Raw genomic sequence first — 13,665 nt, forward strand, 5'->3', positions numbered from 1 at the left:
GACATATTACAGATGTAAGATAACTGAGTTCCAGCCGAAAGTTCGATTTTACATTTAAAAATGTATTGACAACACTTGTATAAGAACTGTTTCCATTAAAGCTTGTTATTACTTTTGATATCTTGAAATGTCTCGTAGAAAATGGCAAATATGTCTGCTGCAAGGGCGTCCATACGGGGGACAAAGCGTTCCCCTTCGTACTACAAACTTTTTTTGTTGTTGTTTTGCGTAAGGACATGAAAACAACATAAGCAAAGTAAATATTTCATTTTTATGTAGACATGTAATTTGTCAACTCGTTTGGAATTGCAATATCGTTGTGCTCCTACCAGAACCACACGTGCTGAATGCCAATGCTTGACCACTTGGCTACGCAGGAGCTTAAGTAAAATAATAGCGCAAATCCCAATACTCCTTACGTAGTTTGTGGATGCTAAGTGTCCACAGAGAAGGGGGGGGGGAGTCAATGGATTTGTGCAATAAAGTGATCAGTTTGGACAGGAAAAGAGAACCTTTGAATTCTGTTCAACTAAAAAATGAGAAATCAAACGGCAGTAACGTTATCTATGATTCTGTCAACTGTGCGCTTGCGTCATCGTGTATTTGTCCATTCCACTTTATTGTAGTTACTTGACTGGCATTGTCATAAATCTATGTTTAATTTTTTAGCATAAAGGAACTTCTGCCGGTGTAACACTTAAAATGATAGTCCTGCCAATGGAGAACCTGTCAGTCCTAGCATTGTAGGTCTAAACACCAGCTTGAAAATAAAGGTTAACACTAGCAAATCTTTCATAGACACACGGCAGCAGACGACGAGCTTCAAATTCAGTCGTCATGCAGTGACCCGTCGGCCAATTTCTCGTATACCTATCTATTTAATAATATAAGAATCACATGTTAGAAAGGCGTTCTTCACAATATTATCGTTCCGAATATATTAATATGCGAGTGTATGTCCCCGCCTTCTAAGTCTCTTATCAGTATAATAATACGGTAACTGAAATTCAAAGTTATGTAACTTTCATAAATTCATCCTTTTCTTATGTGAGCTTAGACTATTTGTTAGTGGTCTTTGCTTCACAATCAGATTGTTCTGAGTTCGAATCTCGTGAGTAACCATACTGACAAGGTTTCCCGTTGTATTTTCTGTACACTAGGGAAATTGTGGGACAGTAACTTCAAATGTAGACCTGGCTGACTTCACTTTCTCATTATCATTGTAGTTAATGGCTCTAAGGTAAAACTCACCGGCTCTAACTTAGTTTACTGATTCGATATTCTGAAAGTATACTGCGAAACCCCGTACTTCACGGAACTAGAACAGAATGGCATTAAAAACAAAGTGTGCCACCGGTTGCGGCTGGAAATGCAATATACCTTTAAGATACTGCCAATTCCAGATATGAATTTCAGAAATAAATTACTGACGTTAAGCTGCAACTTCACACCACAACGAACTGTAATTGAATTAAATACAGTACGGTTGGTTTTCAACTGTATTTTTAACAGGTCATTTTAAACTTTTTTCATGTCCAGGCACTCTGAAACTAGTATTACGATAACTTTTCATGTTACAAACACCCATCGAAAACGACCATCTTATTGCTGTATATAAAATTCCCGACATTAGAACAGCAACATTTCAAAAAATTAACATTTGAACCATTTCTTATACTCTGTAACGTGAAACAAAATTACGTGATTCTCAGAAATATTTCCATACAATTAGTCTTAGCACAGCTCGAAAGCTACGTTAATAAAATCGATTACTACTCGTTCTTTTACGGTCCTAATTGACACCTTAGCATCCAACAACCTATCGTTACAACCGGCAAAGTACAATTTCCGTGAGATTCAACTGGAAATCTCCTTGAATTACGGAAACACTTGTAAAAACTAAACTAATTAATGATACGTGAAGCAACTGTACCTTGGCAGACGAATTCATTTTACCAACAACCTTCCAAAACACTCGACAACCTTCTGCAGGACTTCCCTTAGGTATGAGCTTTATTCTCAGCCACGAGGGAAGATTTCCTCTACAGTTCAAGAGATCAAGGCTTTGACAATCATTACTCCAAAGAAAAAAGGAAAAGACCACAAGAGGAAATTAACTCCAACGGAATTACATCACACATTCCTTATACCAAGGGGAAATTCGACACCGGACTCAAATAATCAATAGAATGGAACAACACTGCTCCTTGATACCAGCAAAGACAATTCCCTGATCTACTCTACTTCCTTAAGAGCCTGTCTACTAAAAATAACAAAATTTACCATTTTTCTTTTGCTTGTTTATTCGTACGTGAAAGGAGATAATGAAATGATACTTACCACAATCATAGATAATGTTATTCTACAATAGGAAATATGAACCTGAAGAATTTTGTGTTATCCATAGAAATTACAGTGTTGCCAGAACATTTCCCCCTAAATCTAAGTCAAGGCAGCGACTTGGGGAACGAACTCGAACTGCATTTGATTATGTATGATGATGTCTTGGTATTCTGTGAACTATTTTTTAAATGACATTATTATTTAATTTTAATAAATGTATGCTAAAACTATTTTGTTTGTTACAAACTAAATACAACTATTATTTAAAAAGTAGTTCACAGGATTTCAAGACAACATAATACGTAATCAAATGCAGTTGAGTTCGTTCCTCAAGTCGCTGCCTTGACTTAGAATTAGGGCGAAATGTTATTCTGGCAACACTGTAATTTCTCTGAATGACATCACAAAATTCTTCAGGTTCGTATTTTCTATTGTAGAATTACATTATCTCTGATTGTGGTAAGTTGCATTTCATAATCTCCTTTCACTTATGAAAATCAAAGAAAAGAAAAATAGTAAATTTTGTATTATTTTTTAGTAAGTAAGGCTTTTAATCCTCCTCACTACAACATTTTAATCTTGCCAATTACATCGGAGTGACTGAGCTCACTTTACATCAAATATTACTACTTATTACGCATCCTTTTCCACTAATGTTCACTCTAAAAGTACAACACGCATTACCATACAAAACCTACCTTGAAAATATTATGTTGCTTTGCAACACTTATCCATTCTCAAACAATAAAAATTACACGTAAGAACGAAAGACGTAACTTAGGTATTTTCCGATTTAATTCACCGTTTAACATTGCATAAGATAAATTTGCACAACAAATGCTCCATGCGCACCATATTCACCAGCAAAGCAAAGATTGTCTGTAACGTGTTGAAAATCCGGATGTGCACTAGAACCAAGTAAATTGGATGCATTAGTTTCAAGTAAATACAATATTGGGGAAAAGACAACATACAGCTGTATTAGCATCATCATCATCATCATCATCATAGGTATTCTGCCACTATTGGCAGGTCACTTCCTGCAACGGAGAAGCTTTCATGCTCCAAGGTCTTCCGCTAACCTCTTTGTCTTCACTACGATTTCTCTATTTTGATATCGTCTACTAATTGTAATAATCTCCTTCGCCCTCTCACTCCCATTCCTGCCACCGTACCCTCTAGCACATTCCTCATGAAACAGTTCCTTCTTAGCCAATGTCCCAACAAATTTCTCTTCCTCTTCTTAATAATATTTAAATTATTCTTTTCTCCCTACCCATCTCTAACACCCTCTCAACGCAACCCAGCTATTTTTTCCATTCTTCTTCACACACACATTTCGAAAGCTTCGTCATTTTTAATCATTTTTGCGTAATGTCCTTTCAAAACCCTTTATTTCTAAAACTACTACGTTCCTCATCCAATTGCATAGATGGTTTTCAATTGATATGAGAATCATACTACCATCTACAACAATTTGGTATCTGAAACCGTTCTGGAGATATTGGTAAAGTTTGCAGCACTATCTAAAATTATGTAATTTCGAGAACTTCTTGTAACTACATCTGCTGCATGTTTTAGAAGCAAAGTAAATCAAGAATAGTTTTAATTTCCTACAAATGTCATTTTAAGCAATGTTATGAAATTTTACGATTTTTTCATATTTCCCAAATGATTTGAGGTGAGGTGTTAACACCATTACGATCTTCGTATCTATTAAAAACCATATACGTAGTTCGATGTGATAGTTATACAAACAATTTTTGGAAATAAGATATATGAAAAAAGGCCAAGTTTTCAGTTAATTGTAACTTTGCTTCCACTTGTTCGAAGTAAGTCATATGATGACCATGGTGTTCGACATTCAGGTACTTTGGATGTGCAGAATCCCATCCGTCTTACTTGCGCTATTACTGTTGTAGAGCTCTCTGAAATTGATTGTTTTTCTATGTTTGTGTTACTGTAGAGTCCTTAATTTGCAACACTGCATGACAAGTGTGGTACTGTATGTTTTTGTTTTACAAGTAGGATTTGAAATCTAACAAAGGCGTTGTGCAATTTGAAAAATGCAACTTTATGTTGGGTTGAGAACACTGTTAATTTGGCGCTATTAGAGTATGTCAAACAAAGCCCCCCTTTCCATGTGTACATGATACCAGATTTCAGTTTTGTATTGATCAGTTTAAAAGTTACAAGGGGGTATCAATACAAATGGTCTACTGGTGGGTTAGAACCCCCTGTGGATGCAACCCTACAAACACACAGGGTGCGGAAAAGTCGCAGAACGGTTTAATATCTCGCCAAATATACATATGAGCAAAACAAAAATAACACGTGTTAAATAGTTTTCAAAAAGCTATCCAATAATACCAAACGTAACCCCATAAACCCACCCCTTCGGGGGTATGGGGAGTAACAAATTTTAAATGGAAACCCTCATCTTTAGATTTGGATTCTCCTAATTACAGATTTGGATTCTCCAGAAGTGGCAGTGAATTGACCCAAAATTGAAAACTGCCTTCACGGATGGCAATTGAACAGACAGGAAAAAAAAAAAAAAAAAAAAAATGGGGGCAGCAAAACGTTATGTAAATGTTACTTCTCAGTGTCGTGCTCTATGGCCATACAGTTAGCGTACTGGACTGCGGAATTAGAGGTCGTGAGTTCGATTACCACGCAGAGTAACCTTTATGTGAATTTTTTATACCCAAATAATGAATTCATACATTTTAACTTCGATACAAATAATGTATTTGTCCATATTTATTAATTTGCAAGAAAATACAAACGGTGAAAAAATGGTTTATTTCTGTCTTAAATAACCCTATGAACTCTAACCCTATTCCTAAGAACTACTTCATAAAGCTAGTTTGCAAAACAATTATCGAGATTTGTATTCTATGTAACTTCAGAAAAGTACTAATTAAAGTTAAAACGTATGAACTTTACTTGGGGAAATAAAAGAAAAGGTTGCCTTAAACGAGGATCGAACTCAGAACATCTACCTCCGCAATCCAATACGTTACCCGTACGGCCACAGAGCTCGGGACTGACAATTTTCGTAACATTCTAGTGCACCGCCTGTTTTCTGTGTGTCGACTCAAGTGCCATCTGCGAAGACACTGTTTTCAATTTTGGGTCAAATCACTGTCACTTTTTCTGGAGAATCCAAATGTGTAATAAGAAACAGGGGTGTTCCCATTTAAAATTTTAAAATTACCCCCCGTATCCCCGAAGGGGGTGGGGAAAGGGAGTTGGCGTTGGGTATCATTGGATAGCTTTTTTGAAAACTATGTAACGTGTTATTTTTGTTTTGTTGATCTTTATACTTCGCGAGATATTGGACCGTTCCGGGACTTTTTCCGCACCCTGTATATTATTTTTAAAATACATTCACATTGATTTTTAAAAAAATCAAGAAACTACGTAAATAGTGATTAGTTATTTGATTATTAATACGTAGAAGTCTTATCGATGATTTGAGTATTTCAGGCTCTTTTGAGTGTTTCGTCCACATTGGCATCTGGTGGAACTAAATGGTTTCTCATTTGAACAGAAGTCATTCTCTAATACTACAATCCATTGAGAAATACAGGAACAGAACCAACTTTTACACGCAACTACACGCTCTAGTGATGTCATACTTGCGGAGAAAAATAAAAGCTTAAAGCGTGCACACATCCATCTACAGAAACAAACGCGAACAGATGTTGCTGTAAGGACCACAAGAATCAAACATTTTGGTGTCAATGAGCTTGGACATATTTCCAGTGGTATTGCTTAGTCACTTAAAATTCAAGAAAAGCAAAGTTACAATTGTTTAAGCTATACAAAGATGGCTCGATTACGGAATGACTTTTTTTTTTTTTTTTTTTGCCATGAGTATTTGCTAACACAATTACACTCAATAACTAACAGTTCTTGGAAAATGAATGTCCACAGATGATGAAACGTATCTCGCGGAACTTGATTGGTTTAGTGGTTGTGAAAGGAAACAGCAACCGGAAGCATGAATGAAACTCCTAGTGATTACCAAATACTGTAATATTAATAATTAATTATAGTGCTAGGGATAGCGCTCAACCATATACAGCAGTGTCAAATTTAGAATTATGTAATACACAAGCACATCTTTAAAAAATGATTTCCTTACTACTATTTCGAATCAGTATCAATCAATTTAAAAACTGAGTTCTATTATTGAATCTTGCCGCCTGAACTGTGACAAACGTTCCAACTTCCCAATCTTCTCCATTACCACATTTCCATGACACCTTTATTTTTATATTAGCTTAGTAGTGTAGTTCACTTCTGAGTTTTATGTATCACCCATATGAACTTGATGGTTCAGTGGTAGAGCGTTCACCTCTGGTACATCGGGTCCTTGGTTCGATCTCGGCTCACGCCAAGTGAGCTTTGTGGTGGACAAACACCGTGTGGGGGCGTTTCTCGGGGTTCTCCCGTTTCCTTCCACTTTATTCCACCTTTCTTTATTCTCATTATTACAGTCGTCTTTAGACTAGGCAGCATATCTGTGGGACGTAAAACTTCAGAATTGCATTGATTTTCGTCTATGAACTTGAGATTAATGAAAACTGAAAAAATAATGAAATGATGGAAAGACAATACATAGTATCGGTGTCGAGTGCGGGATTCGAATGTGCAACAGCAGAATGTCGTAATACCTCTCAACCTTACGTTAATATTCGCGTTTCTGCTTAGTATGCTACATTACTCCGCGACGAAGCATTTCATCAGTTCTTTTAATCTGATGACCCACAAAACCTCGTTGCTTGTTCTATCCTGCTTTCGAGTCTTTTGCTACTGTTTCCTTGTTTTTAATTTCATTAATGGACCACCTTGGTACCTACTACTCTCAATTTCTATGTGCAAAATGGTGGACTGAAAACACGCGCAGCTTTAGCTTTACTCTTTTGCGAACATGTCTCGGAGCTTTACTTAGCGACAATTTAGTTTCGTTTAGGCATCCATGCATTGTTATCAGCATAATGAAGAGGCCCCGTAAGAGAAAATGGTTGTCCCTGAAAACGCGTCCTAGGCAATAAATAGTATATTCATGTGTTCACCTAGAGGAAATTATTTTAAACTCTGACGTATCATGCATGAGTCAGGGCATGTGCTTACATCTGCTACTTCCGTCGCGTTACATTCACCAACGGAACGATCAGCTAGTATTCAAACGATGATGGCAATTAACGAACAAAAATTACACTTGTTTTCACATCTCAAAATTCTTTTCAATGAAAATACAAATACTGAAATTTTGGAATGTAACTTCTATTTACAAAAGTCTTCACGGATATTTTCGGTTGAGATGTTTACATCGAAAGAGTCATCAGACTTCACTTACGAACTATTCTCAATTACAATTAATTATTACAATCATAGGTATTCTGCATCACTGGTTATTAACGAAAAATTTTCATTAACTACGGTGCTTAGATCTCTGTCCACCAACTGTAGCCTTTTCGTCTGCTCCCTCTTTTTCCTTCCACCCATCAGTTTCTCTTACTATTTTTAATTACATCTAAAATTATCATCTATATTATTTTCACTTCCTCATTCCTCCCATCTCTATACTCATTTTTCCGAAATCTTGAATGGTATTTGTAACGCAAAGATTACAGGCAAAATCGAACAGTTTAGATTACAAGGGTATTAGATATGTAGTTACAAAGCTCAATGTATATTACGTTATCACTTTAAATAGGTCATGTGTCGTCACCGACCGACGAAAAACAATGGATCATTTATGGATCCATAAATTGACTTCGTCCCAAAACATGCCCTGTAGAACATCAGATGTTATCACAGTTGAGATATATTTTCATTTGGAGTGCCAAAACGCCCCTTCCCGGGAGGGAAGCACAATTTCATTACAAGAAGTGAAAGCAACACTGTGCTACAAATTACCAAACGTCATCTATGCAGAAACACATCCAGTGATATACATCTTTCATTAGCAATAGAACTAATAAGCCAAACGATTATTTACGAAAATCCTTTCACAGCTAATGGCCCAATACCAAGAAATGCTCTAACAGCGTTGGAATGTTTTAACATTTACCAAAACTGTTGTAAACTTTGAAATATTTTCTGTTCAGTTAATCCCGTGCAAATATGTAACGAAGCAACAGAAACAACTATACAAAATCAAATTAAAGTGTGATTGAAACCCTCGTTTGCCCTTTATGTATAGTAGCGATGAAAAGGATCCTTGTATGACTACGCATTCTGGCTTGAATTATACCAATCATGAGCAAGCTACTACATACGACGATACCTCGTGCACTAGAGGCAGATAAGAACTTGCACCTTATGGGAGGGAAAATTGACATCGGAAAGTGAGTATGTTTTGAACGGTAGAAGGGCGAAACTTTAAAATAATTAATCAATACTATACTAATATATCAATTAAAAAACGTGGAACTACTTATGTGATTGAGTGTCCCCTCCCCCCAACACACACAAAAAAAAAAAGATATATCCCGATACTGCTCTCCATACTAATCAAGAGAAAAAGTCATACTTAGCTGTTTCCACTTTCAAGGATTTATCTTTTTGAGATGACGTCTTAAACTGACATTTATCTCAATCTTTAGCTTCTTTTTCCACACATTACACCTTTTGAATGTATGAATACAAAGACGTCTAGTGAAGGTGAAGTTGAAACGGTACGCACCAAAGAGCAATTGCAGCTAAGTTTTATTATATTATTATTACTTCCTTATTTTAATGAAAGTTTTAATTCTTCCTCTATCTTCTCATACAAAGGATTCAACTCGAATAGCTGAAACATTGCAAAAAAGAAAAGCCACCAACACATTCCCTCGTCTTACCTAATACTCCCAACTCATTCACGACCTAGTGCTCCTTCGTTTGCTTGTGTGATCCCAGGTTCGATACCCCAGTGGTTCGAATTCTATATAAGCAGAAGTCTGGATTTTATCATCTGTATATTATGATGTTCTACATTACATAACCTTCTCTATTAGTCACTCTCTCTCTCTCTCTCTCTTGAATAAATAATTTTGTCGCATGTACTCTTCCTATCCTCTGATTTGTTAAATGAAAAGTTCTCCGCTAAGTTCAACACTGAATCTATCAACAAAGATCACTTCATTTCCCTTCCACTTCCTCCCATCCGCTGTTTCATATGCAACAAATAAGCAGGAAATTAACATCGCTTTTGCTTCTCTCAACTACGATCTCTGTCTCTCGCCAACAAATAAAGCATCAGTTGAACCTACTCATCTCTGACATAACCTCCCAATGCTACATCAAATATTAGCAGTTCTAGCTCTCCATATAGGAACGCCCAGAATTCAATTACGAACTCCAACACCCTGTCCTATGGAAATATTCGCAGAAAAAAAAAAATGCCTCAACGATTAATTAGTGGAAATAAATTTATCTACGAATGGGAGACACTTATTTCTCAAAGCACATACATACAACAAAAGTGCTGAATTTCTTCACAAAACATTTATAATGAAAACAGTAAATATGTAATATACATACGCGCTCCTTACACAATACACTACTTGAAAAGGAAAATCCTGATAAATTCAACTAATATTTAATGACGTATACAAAGGGCCATTTAGGAGAAGTTACCTATTAAGACTGAGGAGAAAACATGTCACTGCTATTAAAATGAAATCTTAAGCACCACTCCAGTGTTTCTATAGGTGATGGATATTCAATCTAATACGGGACAGGAAGGGAATGGCGATCAGCCCACTTTGCCCTCTTGCGTGACCCGATAAGAAGTCAAACTAATGTTGCCATCTGCCTCTTGTAGCAAGGTTTCTTGTGTATTGTCAAGGAAGTTGTCAGAGAAGACTGAAGTCTACAGCGTGCTGAAACTTGTTTTTGTTGATTTTCTTATAAGGATCTGCATATTTCAACTCACGATACGTACAATTTTAAGTTGTAAGATCTTGAAGTTACTAAGATTCATAAAAAGTTATATTTACGTCTAATGCACGACACAGTTATATTTCAAATAAACTACGTTTTACATTATAACCAGCTCAATTTTCAAAATGGCGCAATGTTGGGAATGCCGATCAACGTGATCGGTTTACCATCATAGTGATCGCCATTCCCAACGAACTTTTGGAATACTTCTACAGCCAAAAATTATAAGAGGCTAGACCTAAGATAGGTAATACGGCTACCTGAGTCAAACACAAACTTTGGTATCGGTATAACGACTGTAACCTTTGTGGATCGTGGATGCACGCTGACTGTATTGCTGTGGACTCACCACGTGAATGTCTGTGACGTGTCTTTGAAAAAACGTAAATAAAACATTCAATTGACGTTTCTCAGTCTTTCGCAGGCGCAGTTTCGAAAAAAAAAAAAAACCTATGGAACTGTCTGTTTATTAAGCTTGTACTGTAATCGCCATTACTAAAATGAAGGGCGAAAGTTCAATACTACGCGAGAAAAAAATCCGAACATGTTTCGTACGAGAATCACCCTATACATATCTTTCGAAACATTTTGGTCTACCCTGGCGACCCCAATCGTCATAGAGATATAATCCATACCTCGTTGGGAAGATTATGGAACAGATTCCAACGAAGTAACTTGTGGCCCCTGTGCCCAACTCAAAAGAAAAAGGAAAAAATTTGGAAAAATATATTCGCTCGAAGTTGGCAACACTTATTTGTCGTGCGGAACAATAGCCATGAATACGGTATCATTAGTTAGGATGTTTATTGATACCAGGGTGGATTGATTTAAAACACTTGGTTTTTTAATAAAAATCGTTGATTTAAATCAAATTCCGAAATAATTTAAAGTGACAATAAGTAAAATCCCGTTTCTGTTCTGTTATTTCAATTTACGGAAAATAATAATCATAACATAATGAGACTCAAATGTATGTATAGTACAATATGAAACCGAGTGCCATGCAGAGGATGATAGGGAAAACCTCGTTTTGAACGGATAACGGGTGAGTTCTGCTTTCTTCTCTTCGTAACATAGGGTTTTTAAATCATTCACTATTCCTAACGGGGAAATCACTATGGACATTTAAGACGAAAATTCTTTTGTGTCCACGTCTATTTGTTTGTTTCCAGATAATAGAGGCGTATTTAGAGGGGTCCGATCCTCTCTCCGAAACAAAAAAAAAAATAATAATACGATTTTAAAACTTGAGGAGAAATTTATTTACTAAATACATAGAAGTTCCTCGGGATCGCAGTACGGCAAATTTTGGATGCGTTAAAATATCGAATAATACTTTTGATGAAGTGGATACTTTCAAATATCTAGGATCAATATTAACAGACGAAAACTATATTCAGGAAGAAATTAAATGTCAACTAAAAGCAGGGAATTCGTTTTATTATTCAGTTCAAAATCTCTTGTTGTCGCGAATTCTGTCGAGGAATTTGAAGCTTAAAATATATAAAACGATAATCATACCTGTTGTTCTGTATGGTTGCGAAACATGGCCGCTTACTATGAGGGAAGAACATAGATTGAGTATTTGAGAATATCCTGAGATGAAATTTCGAACCCAAGAGGAAGGGGAGTGGCGGAAACTTCATACCTAGGAACTACATAATTTATACAGTTTACCAAACATTGTTAAGGTCATCAAGTCTAGGAGGCTCAGGTGGGAAGGTTATGTAGCCTGGACGGAAGAAAGTAGGAACGCTTTCACAGTCGTAACTGGAAGACCAATCGGAAAACGAACATTAGGAAGACCTAGGCGCAGATGGGAGGAGGACAATACCAATATGCATCTCGCAAAAATAGGAATAAAAGTAGAAAGTGGATCCAGTTAGCTAAGGATAGAAATCAGTGGAGAGCTTTTGTAAACGCTGCATTGAATCTTCGGGTTCCACAGTCCATAAAATTAGTTAATTTTAGGCGAAATGTATGTACTTTATATGTATTTCTTGCCGCTAGCTAGTTCCGATTTTATAAAAATATGCCCCTGCCAAATATCAGTAACTTTCGTGAGAAAAAAAAATGTGTTGATAAACGTTGCTTTACTTTTTCCTTAATGATTAAGAAACATTGTTTGGGATTGAAATAGGTTAACGATTGAGAGTAATTCAAAATGCAACCCCAATACTTTCACTTAAATGGCATAATTAACATTTAATACTAATTCCTATTTTTTTCTTCGGTTCGCGACTTGTATTATAAGAGGAGAAAGATTTGATTTAAATTTTTAAAAAATAATTTAAATAATAATAAAAATCAACAAAAATTATTTTTAATCATGATTTTTTTCCACCGTGATTGATACAACCTTTATATATATATATATATATATATATATATATATATATATATATATATATATATATATATATATATATATATATATATATATATATATATATATATATTTGCTTGTAGCTCCTTTGGGGGAAGAGTTTCCCCTCCCCCTTCCTGAAGAGACACCGAAGTCATCTCTCTAGGTTAATTAGGTGCGGAGCGACGGAGGTTTCAACTGCTGGCTCAACCCTTGAGCCGTTCGTTCTGTAAAGGTTAAAAAAAAATCATTCAGAAAACAAAAACCATTCCCACGATGTAACAGAGGGAGTAGCCGCTGCAAACTCTGGCACTTGAAATTTGAGAGAATCGAAAACAGCCAAAAACAATATAGCTATATAAGGCCTATACGTTAATCCTTCGTTGTAAAAGTGTTAAGTCGAAAGCCAGAAATGGAAGAATAATTCTTTGTTCCATTAATTTCGCTCGTGATACAAGAACTGAAGAAGCCGCTACTGTTGGTCTCGAGAGGTGATTATCTTGTTAAGCCCCGTCTGTAGATTATCAATACCGATAACAGCGAAATAGAAAAAAAATCCCAGGAATCTTGTCCCATTTCACACGCCGCAAAAGATAAGATTTCAAAGCAGGATTTTCTTCCTCCATAACGCTCATCATCACTCAATTTGCACATGACGTCATTAAGAGGAAAACACATGACAAGAAGCGCTGAAAATACCACCAACACACAGCATGCGTCACTCGAGTTGTATGGATACAATTTTATTCAACAGCAGGCAGATGGTAAGCACTAAGGAAGAGGGGGGAGGGGATTTCTAGCCTACATGAAAGGAAAAAAAAGTTTGTTGATAAGACATTTGTGGCCAGCTTTCAAATGTTGAAGTTAGAAAGGCTATCACCGTCTACTATATTCGAGACTGGAAAGCTGTAAGAGGAACTAGGAATGTTTTATTGTTTCTCTAATCCACACACGCAACGTCCACTTGAAGTGTAGACGAAGAGGCAGTTAAATTTAGCCACCGGTTATGACGA

The 13,665-nt window shown here is 36.2% G+C and overlaps 1 protein-coding gene across 2 annotated transcripts in view; it reads right to left on the bottom strand.

The window, feature by feature from the left end:
* Positions 1-13,665, bottom strand: part of Moe (moesin) — a 136,961-nt gene that overhangs the window by 96,851 nt on the left and 26,445 nt on the right. The window lies entirely within an intron of this gene.

This window comes from Thermobia domestica, chromosome 1 (assembly GCF_964235325.1).
Source record: "Thermobia domestica chromosome 1, izTheDome1.hap1.1, whole genome shotgun sequence".
Classification (NCBI taxonomy): domain Eukaryota; kingdom Metazoa; phylum Arthropoda; class Insecta; order Zygentoma; family Lepismatidae; genus Thermobia; species Thermobia domestica.